Source organism: Vicugna pacos, unplaced genomic scaffold (assembly GCF_048564905.1).
Source record: "Vicugna pacos unplaced genomic scaffold, VicPac4 scaffold_103, whole genome shotgun sequence".
NCBI classification, from domain to species: Eukaryota; Metazoa; Chordata; class Mammalia; order Artiodactyla; family Camelidae; genus Vicugna; species Vicugna pacos.
The window spans coordinates 2,809,402-2,826,516 of NW_027328783.1; the positions used below are offsets into that span (position 1 = coordinate 2,809,402).

Here is a 17,115-nt window from a genome sequence, read left to right on the forward strand (position 1 = left end):
GTCATTAGAAGCCAAAGTCGTCACAAAGGCCTCAGGACCCGGCGTGCTCTGCCTCTCTGCCCACACTCTCCCCTTCACTCTGGGGGCCTCTGGCTCCGGCTCTTCCTTCTTCCTCCGGATCTATTCTGCTTCAAGTTCATTACTCCGTGAGATCTGCCAGGATTGCCTTATTCTCTCCTGCCTGCCTCCCACCCCACCGCCATCACCCGAGTTTGCTCATATCACTCTTTTTTAAAAATTTATCCAAACTCTTGCTACCCCAACATGCTGCCTGTTTCCTCTGCTAAAATTCTGAGCCCCCAGTGATGGGGAGTCATGTCTATTTTGTTGACTGATAAAGCCCGAGAGCCTTGGGAACGGTCTAGTTAGGAGATTCCCGTATGTAGTAGGAGCTTATACACATTTGCTGAATGAATGTAGATGCCCTGGTCCAATCCGATGGAGCACTTCTGTGACGTGCTCAAAGAATAACTCTCCTTTCCACCTGAGAGGGGGTGACAACTTCCCTGGTGATTAAAGGCAAGAATTTTTTGCTTTATGCTGTTAACCTTAGGCGGGGAGACTGGGGGATCTTCATATATATTTTTAAATTTGGTTCACTCTGCAGTTGGTCTTTGGTCTCTGTATAATTTTGAGAAACTCTTTATGAGTGATCATTCTTTGATCAGATTGAACAGGTTCCAGGGGGAAGGACCAAGCCTGTCCCATCAGCCATTCTATGTGTCTTGTCCTGGGACCCAGTGGATGCTCAGCATGTAAGTGAACTGACAGGAGTGAGTGAAGAGATGGGAGCATCTCATTATTGTGGCGGATCTCTGTCCAATGCCTTGAGATTTGGAGAAGGGTTTACGAGTGCAGAAGGGAGAGGTCAGGTCCTCTGTGCTTTTCCTGAGTGCCCTGGCCTTACCCATTCCCCCAGCCCCCTCTGGGCAGCCAAGCCAAGGAGCTGGGCCACCAGGGGTTGTGCTGATCAATAATCCACCTTCACCCCAATTCCGGGGGTAGGTACACATGGTTGTAGACACTGGAGTCAGGTCCTTGGAGGAATTCCTCACCGAACTATGTTTTGGACCTTTTATTTTTCTCTAGAACCTCCAGCTGAAGAAGATTGTTTTAGACACATGAAAGTTGAGGACACCTTCTGTCCCCTCGCAACCCAGGTGGGGCTGGGAGTCTGCTGTTTCTATAGCCGGTGGGCTCGTGTTGATTTGGGCATCCCTGTGCCTGAATTCCTGCAGTACACTCGGTGGTAAGGTTGGGGGTGCCTGGCAGGGAGGGAAGCGGGTTGGGAGACTGTACAGCTGGGCTGATGTTAACCTGGGGTGAGCGGGAGCTTGCTGATGCATGGCATCTCGGGGCAGGGAACTCTCCACACTCAAGAGGGGTTCCCACTCCCGCAGGGTCCCTTTGATCAGGGTGCTGGGCTGTCAGGGGACCACAGGGGTCCCAGTGAGGATTAGGGTGCCTTCAGGCAATGGGAAGTGTGGGGTCCAGTGGCAATTGAATTAACTGTGCACCCAAACCCAGCCCCCACCTCTTTCAGCCTGTTTCCTAATCTGCAAAACTGGAATGTTATTAAACATCTCACGGGGTCATTGATGGGCTGGGACAGACTAGACAGTCAGGAGCTGGAATTCCTCTGTCCCCTGATTGTTTGCCTTCTTTCTGACTATTTGCTCTCACAAGCTCAGTCTCTCTGTCTCTCGCTCTTTCACTTCTAAGTGTCTCTCATGCTCTGGTTTCATTTGATTTCCAACCACCGCCCCTCCCCTCCGCCAAACTCCAGATGAGTGAACTTGATTTCTATGTGTCAGTTCCAAATTCCCAGGAAAGATGCTCTGTCACCCTCTGGATCTGCTGTCCAACCCATGAGTTGTGGCCAGAGGAGCGAGTCCTTCTGGGACCAGCAGAGGGTCTCTGCCGAGCCCCCAGCCACCACTGTGGGAGCACATAGCTCTCCGTGGAGGAAGTACTGGCTGTGACCTTGTGTCACTAAGTGTGAATTTATGTCTTCTCTTGAACCACCTTCATCCTCCTAAACAAAGATGAAAATTAAACACTCCCGGGATTTGTGTCATGGAACACTCAGGGTGGGGGCTAATGGGGCTGGAATTTCTGCTGTATTTAAGGGGCTACACTGAATCCCCAACGAGAGCCTACAAAGGGAACAGCACCGGCCCCACCCGGCACTTAGGGCGCTGAGTCTGCGTGACGGTGAGCCAGGCTTCTGACCACAGCTCAGGGGTCTGGTCTGACCAATTAGCCTTTGAAACCAACCAGCTTTGGATTCCTCAATCCCACCCTGAGGTTTTACCTGAACCATCAGCTTCTGTATCTCTGAAGACAGATGCTGAGGACCCTTCATGTAAGCCGTTCGCACAGCCCTGTTCAGGCCTTTGTGCTGCACGGTCTGCCCGGCGAGCTGACCGAGGTTGGTATTTTACTGATGTTAGAAGTAGTCTGGTTTCCCGATGTACTGTTTCACTGAACAAGCAACAGAAGCCACTTCTCGCTGATAAAAGCAGAAAAGGGACATAATTAAAAGATACTGGGAGGGTGTGTGAAGTGGCCAGGACCGGAGCCAACCCAGGAGCTGTAGGAGGTGTTAGGGAGCCCCAGGCACCAGGCTGGGAGGGGTGCTACCGGGCCCCCTGCCACCCCAGAAGGGACCCCCCTCCACCCGACCCTCCACCTCACTCACTGCAGGTTCATGTCCCGGCAGGGCCAGGTCACACTGAAGCCACCAGCACACACCTCAGTTGGGGAGCTGGCCCCGTCTGAGCTGCGGGCGTGCCTGGTGTGGGGAGAGGCCCAGTTAGAGGAAGGCAGTTCCCCTACTGTTCCGAGTTAAGGTGCAAGTCAGTGCCCATCACTCAGGAGAGCCAGGCTGGACGGACCTCATTGTGGTGACTAGGCTGTCTGAGTTCACTTATTACTTTCTACGTTTGAAGGCCCTGGAGGGAGAAAAAGTGAAGGTTCTAGTACTTATTTTGTGTTTCCCACGTACCAGGTGTGGTAAGCAAGCCACTTCAGACAAGGCCCGGAGCAACCACGTAAATAGGCCACGGAGCAAGTCGTGCAGTCAGGCCTCTGTGGTCCCGAAACCCGTGTCCCCATCGGCTCCATAGTTACCAGTGGAAACTAGGGGGATTTATGGGACTGTGTGCTCCTGTGAGGGCTGGGATATGTGTGTTTAAGTCCACATCTTCAGAAACTCGGCTAGAACCACAGCCACTGATTGCACGGTGGCAGAGGAAGGGAGGATTCCAGCCTCTGGTCCAGCTCGTGTGGAGCTCAGAAGTTCTTCCTCCTGTCCTGAAAATAACACCAAATCTGAGGGAGCTGCAAACCCACTGCTCTTCTTAGATCCCAGAAGACTGAGGGGGAAAGCTGCTTCCAACCCAGAGAGGTTGCAAAGGGAACAGCGGGCAGGCTTGGAGAGTCACAGCTCCCAAGGCAGAACCTGCTTTTGTAAGAACCCCGGGGGCAGGCAGATTTAACAGGTCCCTGAGGCCAGCAGGAGGCTCAGTGTGGGGAAATCAGAGTGTGACAACTCCAGGGGGCCAGTCAGAGGGGCCCCATGCTCTTTTTCATGTATTTTACATCCAGGACCGTGTCCTGTTCTCAGAATGAAGGTCAGAGGATAACTCCTCATGCTTCCTGCCTGGAGAGGAGAAAATAACTGTATTGAAATACACCCAGAACATTCTGTTTCATTGGGGGAAGTTGTTTTTTGTTTGTTTTTTTAATGAGAAATTATTTTACCAGAGCCTAACCAACCTGGGAGAAGGGAAATCCCTTCTGTGTCACCCAAATTGGGGTGGGGGGAAAGAGACACACTTGTGGAGGTCACAGCTCAGGGCACAGGCTCAATGAGAACTAATCACAGGACTGCAGATGCCCTGCTCTGTCCCGCTCCCCCAACACCTTACCTCCATGTCAGTAGGGCCCGTGTGTAATAACAGGAATAATACTAACAGAAGTAAATGTCTCAGGAGTGTCTAGGGAAAACCCAAAGACAGCGGGGAGATGAAAACAAGGACACACAGGCTGTTTTAGCCTCTCACACCAATAGCTGTAGCAAACTACACACAGCCCAGCCCCAGTAGATAAACAGACAACCTCACAGAAGAAATTATTTATTTTGGTTCTCTTACCCAGTGCATTCCATGGTGCATCCTCGCCTAGAATTGAGTGGAAGCAAGTCCATCTCAGAAGGGACATAACTGAAGAGGGATGGCTTCCCAGACTCTGAGGGGCAGAGAGAGCACCAGCCTGGGTTAGAGAAAGGTGAGGGGTGGGGTAGGGTGTGGGCTGCCTTCTTCCCCATATAAGGAACCTTCCTGAGGCCAGCACAGTAGGAGGGAGGGCCATGGGGTGGAAGCAGCCAGACTTCATCCTGAGAACTGTTGGGATGCCTCAAAGGGACCATTCAGGTGCCCAAACTGGGCCCTGATTGAGGGAGCCAGTCGGTCTGACTCAGAGCCCAGGACTGAGGTGGGCTCACAGCAGGCCGGTATTACTTGGCCGGATCCATTTCACTTCTCCGAAGCCCTGTGTAAAACATGAAGCGTGGACGGCCTGGTGAGCACAGCTCTGCCCTCAAGACCGGTTTCAACTCCTCTCTTCCCAGAGAACAGCATCTCTGAACCCGTCCTGGGTGACCTCACAGAGATCACCCTAGTGGCCCAGGCTAGTGACCGGGAACATGTACCTTCCTGCAGGCAACCCCTGACGTCCACTGATGCATCATATACTGGCAAAGAGTGAGTCACTGTGCATTGGTCTAACAGCAGAGGCTCTGCCAAAGGCCCAAGAGGTGGTGTGTGGGACATGCAGGGGTGCAGGAGTGTAAGCAGCGCAAAAGTGTAACTGGTGACAGGGGTGCAGGGGCTGTGGAGGGCGCAGGCATTTCAGGGGATGTGGGGGAGGAGGGATGCAGAATTGCAGAGAGTAGCAGGGGTGCAGAGGTGCAGGGAGTGTAGGGATGCAGGGAGGTGCTCAGGGACCTGGCCAGGATAAGAAGGCAAGTGCACATCCTTGCAGTCAGCCTGACCCCGGTAGGCTATTGCAATGCTTTTGGGCGGCGGCGGCGGCGGTGGCGGTTGGGAGGCTGCCCGGGCAAGCCGATCGATTTCTTCTCTTCCCTGCAGCCTGGCCTGGGGTGGGGCTTGGCCGCCGGAGATTCACCAAATGTTGCACTCCAGGTAAGCTTGCTCCTGGTAGGTGGGGCGGTTAGGTCAGAGGGCGGTGGCAGCGGCAGAGGGGCGGAGCGGGTCTACCCCTGGTGAACGGGTGGAATAGCTGCCTTGTCCCGGCTGCTGGGCCTGGGAGCGGCCTCTTCTTCCCCAGGTCGCCGGACACTCCTGTCCCACTCAGCTTGCTGAGTGCGGAGTGGGGGCGGGGCCGTTAAGGTGCGGGACCCACGGGGGGAGGGAGGCTGCCGCGGGGGAGCCGATCAATTCGCTCCGCTCTCCCCGGAGGCGGAGCCAGGGGCGGCTTCTGCTGCCCTAGAGGCGGGACGCGGGTCTCCAGATGAACTTGCTCCTGGGAGGCGGCGGCGGAGGCGGCAGGGGCAGGGGATGTGTTCCAGGGAGTTGCTCCATTTCTTCTCTCCCCCACGGCCTGGCTTGGGGGCGACGTCTGCCGCCGGAGATTTGCCTGAGGTCCGACTCCAGGTGAGCTTGCTCCTGGGAGATGGGTGCGGTGCGGTCAGGGGGCTGGTAAGGTGGTGGCTGCAGGCATAGGGAGGCTGCCCCGGAGGAGATTGTGGATTAGCTCCATGTCTGCACCGCGTGGCCTGAAGGCGGCCTCTGCTGCTCCAGGTCCCGGGACACCCCTGTCCCACTTTGCCTGCTGGGGGCGGGAGGCAGGGTAGTCAGGGTGCAGGGGTGGCGGTGGTCGGGGGCCTGCAGCGGGGGAGCGGACCATTTGCTCCCATCTTCCCCGCGTCTTGTCCTGGGGGCGGTCGCTGTTGCCCTGTGTTATGAGACGCGTGTATCCTAGTCGGCCTGACCCCGGGAGTTGGACTTGGTACTTTGGGGGTGGTGGCAGCAGCGGCAGGTTTTCCCATGGAACTTGTACATTTGCTCCCACTTCCCCCCATGGTTTGCCCTGGGGGCGGTCCCTGTTGTCCCAAGTTCGTCGGACGTCCATCTCCAGGTCAGCCTGCTCCCTAGAGAAGGCCACTGTGAGGTCATGGGCAAGAGTGGTGGCTGCTGCGGGGGTAGGGGCTGCCTTGGGGAGCTGGTGGATTGGCTCCCGTCTCCCCGATGGCCTGGTGTGGGAGTGGCCTCTCCTGCCCCAGGTCACCAGACGCACCTGTCCCACTCAGCCTGCTGGGGGAGGGGCGCCCTGGGCGGTGCCTTTAAGGTGCGGGGGTGGCGATGGCGGGGGTAGAAGACCTGCAGCGCGGAGCCTGTCAATTTGCTCTCCTCTTCCCCGTGACCAATCCTGGGGGCGTCCTCTGCTGCCCAAGAAGCCGGATGCCCGTCTCCAGGTCAGCTTGCTCCTGGGAGACGGGCCCGATGTGGTCGAGGGGCAGAGGCAGTTGCGACGGCCGGCTGCCCCGCCTAATGGGGCCACTTCTTCTCCTCTCCCCTGACCTGGCCTGGGGACGTCCTCTCTGGCGCAAGATTCGCCTGACACCCCACACCTTGTCTGATTGCTCCTGGAAGGTGGGCGCGGTGAGATCAGGAGGTGGAGAGGACAGGGGCTGCCCCTGGAGAGCTGGAGGATAAGCTCCCATCTCTCTGCAGGCCTGACGTGGGGGCGGCCTCTGCTGCCCCTCGTTCCCAGGTCACACTTCTTCGGGTCATATTTCCCCGGGGTTGCGGTAGGGTGCGGGGGCGTCGGGGTGTTGGCGGGGGTATGGAGCCTGCCGCTCGGGAGCTGGGGGTTTAGCTCCCATCTTTTCCGCAGATTGGCCTGAGGGCAGCCTCTGTTGCTCCAGGTCGCAAAGCAATTTCTCTGACAGCTTAGCCACCGGAGGTGGGCAGGATGGGCTGAGAGGGCTGAGGCAGCCGCCAAGGCAGCGACGGAGGGGGCTGTCCCTGGCCAGCTGGTCAATTTGTTCCCATCTCAACCTTTGCTGCCGCAGTTTCGCAGAACGCCCTTCTCCAGTTTATTCTTCTCCAGGGAGGTGGGCGCAGTGCATGCAGCCCGAGGTCTGGGCTCTCCCTTGGGAGGGGCAGAACTCTCTTGTTCTCCTTTGTCTTTATTCTTCAGCGAAGTGGTTACTGGACGCAATTCTTAATTCTGAGAAAGTGTAGCCTGTGTTATGGAAGAGCTGCTGGACAGTGAGGTTTCTGGGTGGATTTTCACATCAGCTGATGCCCCAGGCAGGCAGGAAAGCTATTACTCAGAGCTTCTTAGTCTGGGGTTGGGGATGGCCCCGCCATCCTCACCATGCTTTTTAAAAATGTGTTACTCCCCTCTTTTTCCTAGGTGACATTTTAGGTTATTGGGTCTCAGATTGCTGACACACTCATCCCTGTTCTCAGACATCTTTTAAACTTGGGTGAAGTGATAAGTAGGGGAAGATGATTTACTGAAAGGTAAGAATACTTAAATTCGCATTAAAGCTACATTCTGTCAATCTTTCTAAAATGATTTTCCTCTGATTCTAAATCCACGACCTAGTGAATGTTGTACTCCTGTGTAAATTATTGATCTTCACATCACATTTGTTGAGTGGTCAACGAGATTTGTTAATTAGATTATTCCTGAAAGGAAAAGTTCAGGCTTTTCAGAGTTCCTTGTCTGATGTCACCCAGGCAGTCACAGTAGAAGACAGAGCTGATATAAAAATCCCTCAGCTGCCTGAACTGCAAAGCTTCTGGGATTACTGATCCCTGAAATGCAGGTGACTCTTGATGATAATCTGGGGGATGGTTTAAATGATCAGATTCTTCCAGTCCTATAAATGGGTTCCGTGGCCCCAGCCCCGGGAGAACTGGACATAAGGGCCATATCGTGTGTGGTGGGATGGGAAGGCAAGGTGTAAGAGCTGGAATCACTGAGATTCCACACTCACTAAACACAGACTCCAGAGCCTAATTGTTGTCAGGTTCTGTTCTGGATTTGAGAGTGTGTTCATACATGATTCTTGCCCTTCTGGAGTCACTGCCTGGGTGGAAGTAACCTTTACATAGATCTGTGGAGGATGACATTTAAGTAGATGGGCTGTTATGGTTCTCAATGTGCCCAGGCTTGCTCTTCCAGGCACTCGTGGGACTAACGCGAGTCATGTTATTCACTCATTCGCTGATTTATTACCCTTGAATTGATCACTCGTCCCACAGTAAGTGAAACAAGGTAACAGGAAGCTGAGTTTTGTCCCCTCTCCTATCACTGATTGTTTTTCAGTCGGGCGCCCTGCGTATGCATTGTGAAACGGTGGTATTTCGTGCCCAATGGGGCAGCACTGTCAGTTCTGAGAATCAGGGGAGACACATGGGTAGGACAGCACCCTGACACACATGGCACCCCCCATCCCGTGAGACAGAATTGTCGATGCTCAGGTGACCCGATGTAGACTGCGGTGCTAAACCTGAGCATGTTTAGTTATCCTGGTGGCTATGAAAATACAGACTACCAGTCGCTACCTCTGGAGACTCTGAGGGTGTGCACCCCAGAATTCTGCATTTTAAGAAGCACTTTAACGAATCCTGATGAAGAGATCTGAGTGTCCCACGGAGAAACAGTGGTGTGCGAGGCACCAATATTGAGGATTCTCAGGGAACGATGTCTTTTTAGGATGGTCCATGGGCCCTCACTTTAGACTTTTGCCTTGGGTTTAATTGTATGTGTTCAGAAGTGATGTCTTTCGATTCCAGTGCATGTCAGTATGCTCTGTGCAGGGATTTACTCTCAGTAGATGGCAAAAACTATGATTCTTCAGGTCACCGAGCTACACTGTGAACGATATTTTATTTTGGTTTTCTTTGTAGCAATGCAGAGTCTCCCGAGAAGAGATTTAGACTCAACAGCTTTGTGTCAGACTTTGGAAGACCGCTGCTGCCCAAGGTGTTCTCTGGCAGTGCAATGACGAATCTAGGTCCCTCTTTCACTGCTACATCAATGAAGTGGACCACTTGGACAAGGCCAAAGCTGGTATCGCTACCATAGCCCTTTACAGTGTTATTCGGCTCCAGGAAGCCATCAGATGCAGCAGGTGGCCAGAGGAGGAGCCGAACAGACTCATGAAATGTGACATCCCCAACTTTATCAACACGGACCAGAACTCTGCCTTTGTGGAAGATGATTTCCTGATTTTGTAACTACCGATTGTTCTAGAAAATAAGCCAGTTGCCCAGAACTCACACAAAGACTTGAATTGAGAAACGTGCTTTCTCAGGTATCTTTCTGAAGATGTGAAGTCTGTCTTTGTATGGAAGGAAGTCCCCTTTCACAAAACTGAATGTGTTTGTGTCTGAGAGAGGGAAATGGAGACAGAAAGACGAAGAAGCAGAAGAGAGCCCCCTCAGAAGAGATCTAGTTAAGGTGAGTTTTTGTGCCTTTAAAAAACATTTGGGGTTTTAGGGGGAACAAAGTATTTACACTGTCTTATTCTCCTCATTGGAAACCTTGGCCCCGTCGTCAGAGTCAGCGGCCTTGAACGGGGGTTGCACGCTGCGTTTCATCTGGCACTGCCACTTCCACGCTCTGCCTTTAGCACGTTGCTTTGCCTGTCAGGGTTGCCACCCTTTTAACTGTAAGGTGAGGAGTCTGGAGTAGATGATCCACCCCAGCTGTGCTGTTTTGCAAATTTCTGATTTCGTATTCGGATGAGTCTGGGATACACCCAGAGCAGTATAAACCAGGCCCTACCTCCTGCCTATTGCTGGGGCATCCCTCAGGTCTGTGCCTTCTACTCAACCCTTTACTGAGCCCAGCTTTTGTCAGGAGCCCAAGTGCCTACCGGGATGGCAGGGGACTTGTCTTTCGTGGTCACGGTGGCCAAGAATTCTATTGGTGTGCTGAAACAACTCTTCTGAGATCCTCCACCCACCCCTGCTCAAACCTAATGACAGCACTACGGTTCCTTTCCTAGGAGGAGAATCAATCCATGGTGCATTTTATGACAATCCTGTCCCCAGGGATGCACGGAAGTTTATCAGCTGAGTGAGGGGAGGTGCCTCTGTGTCCCTGTATCTCTGTCTGCTGACAGTTCGCTGCCACCGGCTACTGAACAAGAAAAGTGCTATTCACCATGTTGTGTGTTTTCCAAATGTGTAGGTGATGGTCTTGTGGCTCGTGCGTGGGCTTTGATTTGGGATGGTGAAGGGCTTATAAATACCTCATCAACATGTATTCGAGGTGGCCTGGTGCCACACAGATTTGATTCATGAAGGCATCAAGCCTGCACACTGGTTTGGAAACAACTTGGTTTTGATCATTCACACTGCATGCATGACTCGCTGCTAATCTCTGGGTGGTTTTTTCATTTCAGATTTATTCACCCCATGTCTTGCTTAAGCTGAAAAATACATTTATTTCACCAGAATATTCTCTGATTCTTTGTTTACACACATCCAGTTTTTTTAATTCCTTTAAAAATGATTCTGTGTTTATAATGCCTCCTAATTTCTATCATCTCTATGTTGCCAGTGGCCTGAGACATGCACCAGATTTGATGCCGGAACAGTTCCACCAAAAGAAATCCCTTTGCCGTAATATCTTTTGAGGAAAATATTATTCTTTAAGGCTCTAACAGTAAATCGTAGAAGAAAGCATGGAACATTTCTTGTAGTTAATACATGTTCATGCGAAAAGAAATGATATTTTCATTAAACAATGTTGATTTTAATAACTTTTACAAATGTGAACATTATTATTCATAATTTAAGTAACCAGATAAAACCACAGTTATTTATTATGAAGATTGAAAACTATTTACACGGTCTCTTAATTAGAAGTAGCTTTATTAGAAGACTGAAGGGTATTTAAAAGATGGAAAAATACCCATGATGACACCATCATTTTTATTAACTAAATATGAAGAACTGTGCAGGGATAAGATTTAACCCTCTGCAAACTGCCAAGTTAGCATGAGGTAGTTTGTGGATGCTGCCAGAGGACAGGACACTCCCCCAGGATCAGAGACAAAGGACTTCCTGCCAGCACAGCAGGCAGCCTGTGGTTCAAGTTCATATTGGTTCCTGAGTTCCTTTCCTATTGCTGTTGTAACAAAGGACCACAGACTCAGTGGCTTAAAGCAATACACATTCATCTTCTCACTGTTCTAGGGTGCAGTAGTGCAAAGTCAATGTCAGTGGGCTAAAACCAACGAGTGGCCAAGGCTAAGTTCCACACCGAGGCTCTTGGGAGGGATTCGTCATCCTACCTTTCCCAGCTTGCAGAGGTGCTCACACTCCTTGGCCCAGGGCCCTGTGTCACTGTGACCTCTGCTGCCACTTTACATCTCTGTCTCTGACTATATAGATATAGAGGAAGAGTCTTCTACATCTGGTATGGACCCTTTTTCCTACATGGACATTGTATCCCTATTTATGTGCAGATGAAAACCCCTTCCCTCCAGGGTGCGGTGGCATCAGCTCACAAGATGACCACTCTGGGCTTTAAGTGTCCTCTTTGTATTGTCATCAGGGAACTTCTCTCTCCATAGTTAGCTCTGTGTTAATTTGTTGTTATATTTTACCCAGAATTACTGAAAGTTTTACTTAAAAGGGATCCTAATTAGCTCTGTTTACCTGTTTCCAGAGCTGAAAGCTTCAGTTCTAGAGTATCAGTTTGATTTTTCCTAAAAATACATTCCAGTATATTTCTCTGGTGAAAGTCTCTACCCTGTTATCTATTGTCCCATCATTTCCTTATTTTCTTGAATATATTAAAAGTATTTTATAGCCTTTATTGGTAACTCTGATGCCTACATCACCTGGGGTTTGCATCCTTTGTCTAATGCTCCTTATTCTCATGTTATCTGTCATATAGTCTGGACATGTTGCATGTCTAGAAATTCTTTATTACATGGCAGACATTGCAAATGAAAAATCCATGTTATCTTCCATGAGAGCTTTTCTACCTTCCCGTTAGGCAGACAGTGTGAGGGACTGATCATGTCACTCCAATCAGGCGCTGAGGTGGATCAGGACTAAAGTGCCTTTTTTCTTAAAACAGCTTTGAGGTATACTTGGCAAAATAATTTTCACACGTTTAAAGTGTACAGCTTAATACGTTTTGACTTAAGTATATCCCCAAGGAACCATGACCACACTCAAGACAGTGAACATACCCATCACCCACAAAGCTTCTCTCCTGACTTTTGTTGTCCCTCCCTCCCTCCCCGTCTCTTCCCCTGGGAACCATTGATCTGCTTTCTATCACAACATATTGGTTTGCATTTTCAAGATCCTTATATGAATGGATTCATGCAGTATCTACTCTATGTTGTCTGACTTCTTTCATTCAGTGTAATTATTTTGAGAATCATCTGTGTTGCTGTATTAATAGCTTGTTTGTCTTATAGTAGAGTATTGTTTAGTGCTGAGTTTTTACTGAAGAGTTTATTGTGAGCAGTGTTTGTATAGACCATCATTTCTTTCTGCATTTACTTCTTGATGGATGCATGGGTTATTTACAACTTGTGCTATTATAAATAAAATAGCAGTGAATATTTGGTTACAAGTCTTTGTATGGACATATGCTTTTCCTTTCTAAAGCACCAGATGAGGAATGTCTGGATTATATGGTACACAGGTGTTTACCTTTTTAAAAGAATCTGTTAAAGACTTTTCCAAAATGGTTGTACTATTGTAAATTCCTCGTGGTGTGTATCAGTTCTGGTTGCTCTACTTCCTTGCCAGCACCTTGTAAGGTCAGTCTTTCTAACTGTATTCATTCTAGTATGTATGTGAACTAGTATCTCACTGTGGTTTTTAAAAGTATTTCTCTAATGACTAATGACACCTTTAATCAGCATCTTTTCATATGCTTATTATCCATCTGGATATCTTTACTGAAGTGTGTTTTCTGGCCTCATTCATTCAGGTGTTTGAATTATTATTGAATTTTGAGACCTCTTTATTCTGGATCAGATACAAAGAGAGACCTTTATCAGATATATGATCTGCAAGTAGCTTCTGTCTATGGCTTGTCTTTTCATTTGCTTAGCAGTGTTTAGAAGAGCATTGAAGAGTCTTCATGTTCATAAAGTTCACTCTATCAGTTTCTTTTTAAAATAGATGATACTTTTGGTGTCATAGCAAAGAAAAATTTGCCAAACCCAAGGCCATAAACCTTAAGCCTATGCTTGTTCTCCTAGCTGTTTTATAGTTTTAGATTTCCTATTAAGATCTATGATCCATTTTGAGGTAAATTTTGTATATTTTGTGAGGTGTGGATCAAAGTTCATTTTTTTTTTTTTGCGTATCACGATCTAATTGTTCCAGCACTACATGCTGAAAAGATCCTTTCTCCACAGCATCCTTTTTGAGAATCAATTGTCTGTATAAGTCTTGGTTTAGTTCTGAACATTCTATTGTGTTCCATTATTCTATTTTCCTGTTTTACACCAACACCATAATTTCTGATTACTGTAGCTTTATAAAAAATTTTGAAAATCAGATAGTGCAAGTCTTCCAACTTTGTTTTTCTTGTTCAAAGTTGTTTTGGATTTTTGGGATCATTTGAATTTTTATATGAATTATAGAATAAGTTTTTAAATTCCTTACATCCTGTTCTGCCAAAATTCCACCCATGTCTTTGGCCGTCTCCAAAGCCACATTTTCTGAAGAAGTCTCTCTAGATCCCAGGTGAAAGGAATTTCTCTTTCGTCTGTGCTCAAATCACATTTGATATTATTTGATTACATTTAATCATATTTGCCTGTATGTACTTGTCTGATCTTTCCAGCCATTTAGTAAATCTCAAAAGATTAGGAATCTTGACTTGGTTCCCTCTGTGTGCTGAGAAACTAGTTCTATGCTTTGCAGGAGTGAGCCCTGCAGTAAGAGGTATCTGCAGCACACATCTAGCTCATTGCTTGAATATTGTCAAGGAATTCTGCAGATTTAGAATTGTTTATTGATTGTTGTCTCCAAGACGGCTCAGTCTTTTTTATTTCTATTGCTACTGCTGCAGTTTCAAAGAACAATGGGCTAGTTATTTTCCAAATATCAAATCATACTCTAATTGTGTTGTCACGCAAATTATGTGCTGCTGTGTCTTAACAACCTGCTTAGTGTTCACAGGCTCCTTCACTCATGGAAAATTTGGGAGAATGTCATATCCTTAGAGATAGCAATGCTGTCTTTGGCGACCTGAGCAGCAGTATCTGAATTCACTCCTGCTGTTTTTCCAGTGTCCCCTCTAGACCTCCTCCAGCCCTCCATGGGGGGCCCTGCAGTTCTGCCCTAGAAAAGCCTGTTGCTTCTCAGGAAGACTTCCCTATGAAACATAACCATGTCCTTCTTGTGGGGACATTCAGTCCAGAGACCTGAAAGCAGGGGAAAATATTTAGCCTGCTTTTGGTAGAACCTAAATTCTTCCATACTTGTTAGAAGCAATTTCAGTGAGGAAACTGTTTTGGCATCTAACAAATCAGCATAAATGACTGAGGAAGATCAGCTTCCCCATCCCACTCAGTCGTCATGTTGATGTGACACACACATTGGCAAACATTTTCTCCTGTGAGCAACATAAAGTTCAAGACGTTATGAATGGCTTTTTGTTTTTATTTCTTAGTCTTTCCACATTCACTGTGTCTCGTGAGATTATATGAATCCTGCTTATTTTCAGCCCAGCACTAAACTTTTTAAAAGGATCACGTGTTTAAAAGGCTAGTGGACAATTTTTTAGAAGACAGAAATCCTTAGATTTTGGTCCCAGAGTTGAATCTTGGTTAGTGGTGAATGAAAATTCCCGTTAAAATTTTAAATTCAGTGATATAAAGTCTTAAAAATAGTTAAATATTAGTCAATTTCATTAAACACTATAAGAGTTATTTACCTTTAAGCCTGTTTCTGGGGCAATTTTGCAATGATTCCCTCCCTTTATCGATTCCCTCTTTATCAGAATCCTTGAGAGGCCCCTGTCATCATTGTCAGTATCATCATCATCATCATGGAACTGATTCTTCTGGAAGATTCTAGGAAAATAAAGAGATGGACGGGATTATGTGTAGGTCAGTGTGTGCATATACAATAAGAACAGCTGTCAGACATTAGATGCAAGATACCCATTTCATTTAGGGGAGAATGTGGTCATGAAATCCTGATGTGGTGAATGAAGGAAGCGGTGGGAACAGGATAGTCAATGGAAAGGAGGAGGAAGTGAGTGAATTGGAGAGCATAGATCCTTGGTTCGTTGATCAGCACATTGGTGAGAATGAGGGGAGTGTGATGGCAGAATCATGTCCCTCCCCGGCCACAGGGTAGCCACCTGTGACATGTTACTGTACATGGCAAAAGGGATGACAGATATTTTAGGATTAAAAATCTTAGAGGATTTCTGTCTCCTAAATTGTCTATTAGTTAGCCTTTAAACCCATGATACATTATTATAGATTAGTGCAGGGGCACAAATAAAAAGGATTCATATAATCTCACCAGACAAACTGAATGTAGAAAGGATAAGGAAGAAAAACAAAAAGTCACTTATAAGTGCCTTGAACCATAAATTGCTCATGAGGAAATGTTACACAAGGTGAATGTCACAGCCACATACATACTGCCTGAGTGGGATGGGACAAGGGGATCCTGAGATGAGACAATAGGGTGAGTAGTCTGGATTGTCCAGGTGGGCTGAATGTAATCACAGGGGTCCTTAAAATGGAGGATATTTCCCAGCTGAGTTTAAAATCAGAGGGAGGTGTAGCGATGGAGCAATGTTCAGAAAGGCTGCTGACCATGAAAATGGAGGAAGTTGAGGGGCACAAGCTAAGGAAGGTGGGTGACCTCTGTAAACTGGAAAAAAAAAAGGAAACATTCTCTTCTAGACCCTCTAGGAGGAAGGAACCCTGCTGGTATCTTGAATTTATCCCAATGAGAACTGTGTTGGATCTCTGACATCCACAGCCATAAGCTAATAAGTCTGTGCTGGTTTAAGCTATTAAGCTTATGGGAATTTGTTACAGTGGTAATAGGAAAATAACATAGTGAGTGGTAGTGTAAGGGATTAAAGGTCTAGGATGGGGTGTGGAGAGAATTCTGACATTTACACCTAAAAACAACCAGGTGAAGTGGGAAGGTGTTTTAAGGAAGACCTACCTGGCAGGGCTGTCAAGCAGACTGGAGTGAGCGAATCCTTGGAGTTAGAGGAATCAATTAAACCTCACAAGGAAAATAAGAAATAAAATGTAGCAGGGCTTCAGTGTTAGTAGATGTAGGAATGGAAATGGGCAGAGAGATATAAACATTATTTTGAAATTAGCTACAGGTTTGATGACTGCATGTTTGGGAGAGTTAGCCGATGTGTGGACTGAATGCATCCCCTCAAAATCCATATGTCGAAACCTCATCTCCCAGGGTGATGATATAGGGATGCGGGGCCTTTGGGAGGTGATTAGTAGGCTAAAATGAGGTCATGAGAGTAGAGCCCTCATGAATGGTATTAGTGTTCTTATACAGGGCCCCAAAGTGCTTGCTTCTCTCTCCTCTCTGGGCCATGAAGATAGTGGGAAGACAGCCATCTTTGAGCTGGCAATCCTCTCCCAGATACATTGACCTTGAAAGCCTCAGCCTCCAAACCATAAGGAATATGCTGGTTGTTTAAGCCACCTGACACACGGTAATTTGTTACAGAATCCCAGACTGACGAAGACAGTGGAGAATGCCACTGTGTTTTGCACTGATTGCCTGGAGAATGCTGAAACCCAGGGAAGTGGGCAGCACAGACGTTTACTCATTTAATCCTGCCAACACTGTAGGGGATAGAGTCTACATTTTCCTCGCTATTTAAAAGGTAAGGAAAAAGAGGCACAAATAATAACAATGACAACGACAACAACAACAACAACAGCAACAATAATTTGTCCAAGATTCACACAGAACTCCCTGGAGGGAGAGTGAGAATTAATACTTATGCAGGCTGGCCCCAGAGCCCCTGCTCATAACTACTAAGTCAGATCACCTTGCTTATTTAATCAGTTTTTTT

General features: G+C 47.9%; 1 long non-coding RNA gene across 1 annotated transcript; it reads left to right on the forward strand.

Annotated features, from left to right (window-relative positions):
• The first annotated feature begins 257 nt into the window (after positions 1-257).
• LOC140694729 (uncharacterized) lies at positions 258-9,226 on the forward strand. The gene is made up of 9 exons (XR_012070342.1): positions 258-519; positions 669-755; positions 1,090-1,249; positions 4,162-4,290; positions 4,634-4,766; positions 5,154-5,207; positions 5,484-5,678; positions 7,447-7,556; positions 8,952-9,226. It is a non-coding gene; the product is annotated as an uncharacterized lncRNA (long non-coding RNA).
• Positions 9,227-17,115: the final 7,889 nt, after the last annotated feature.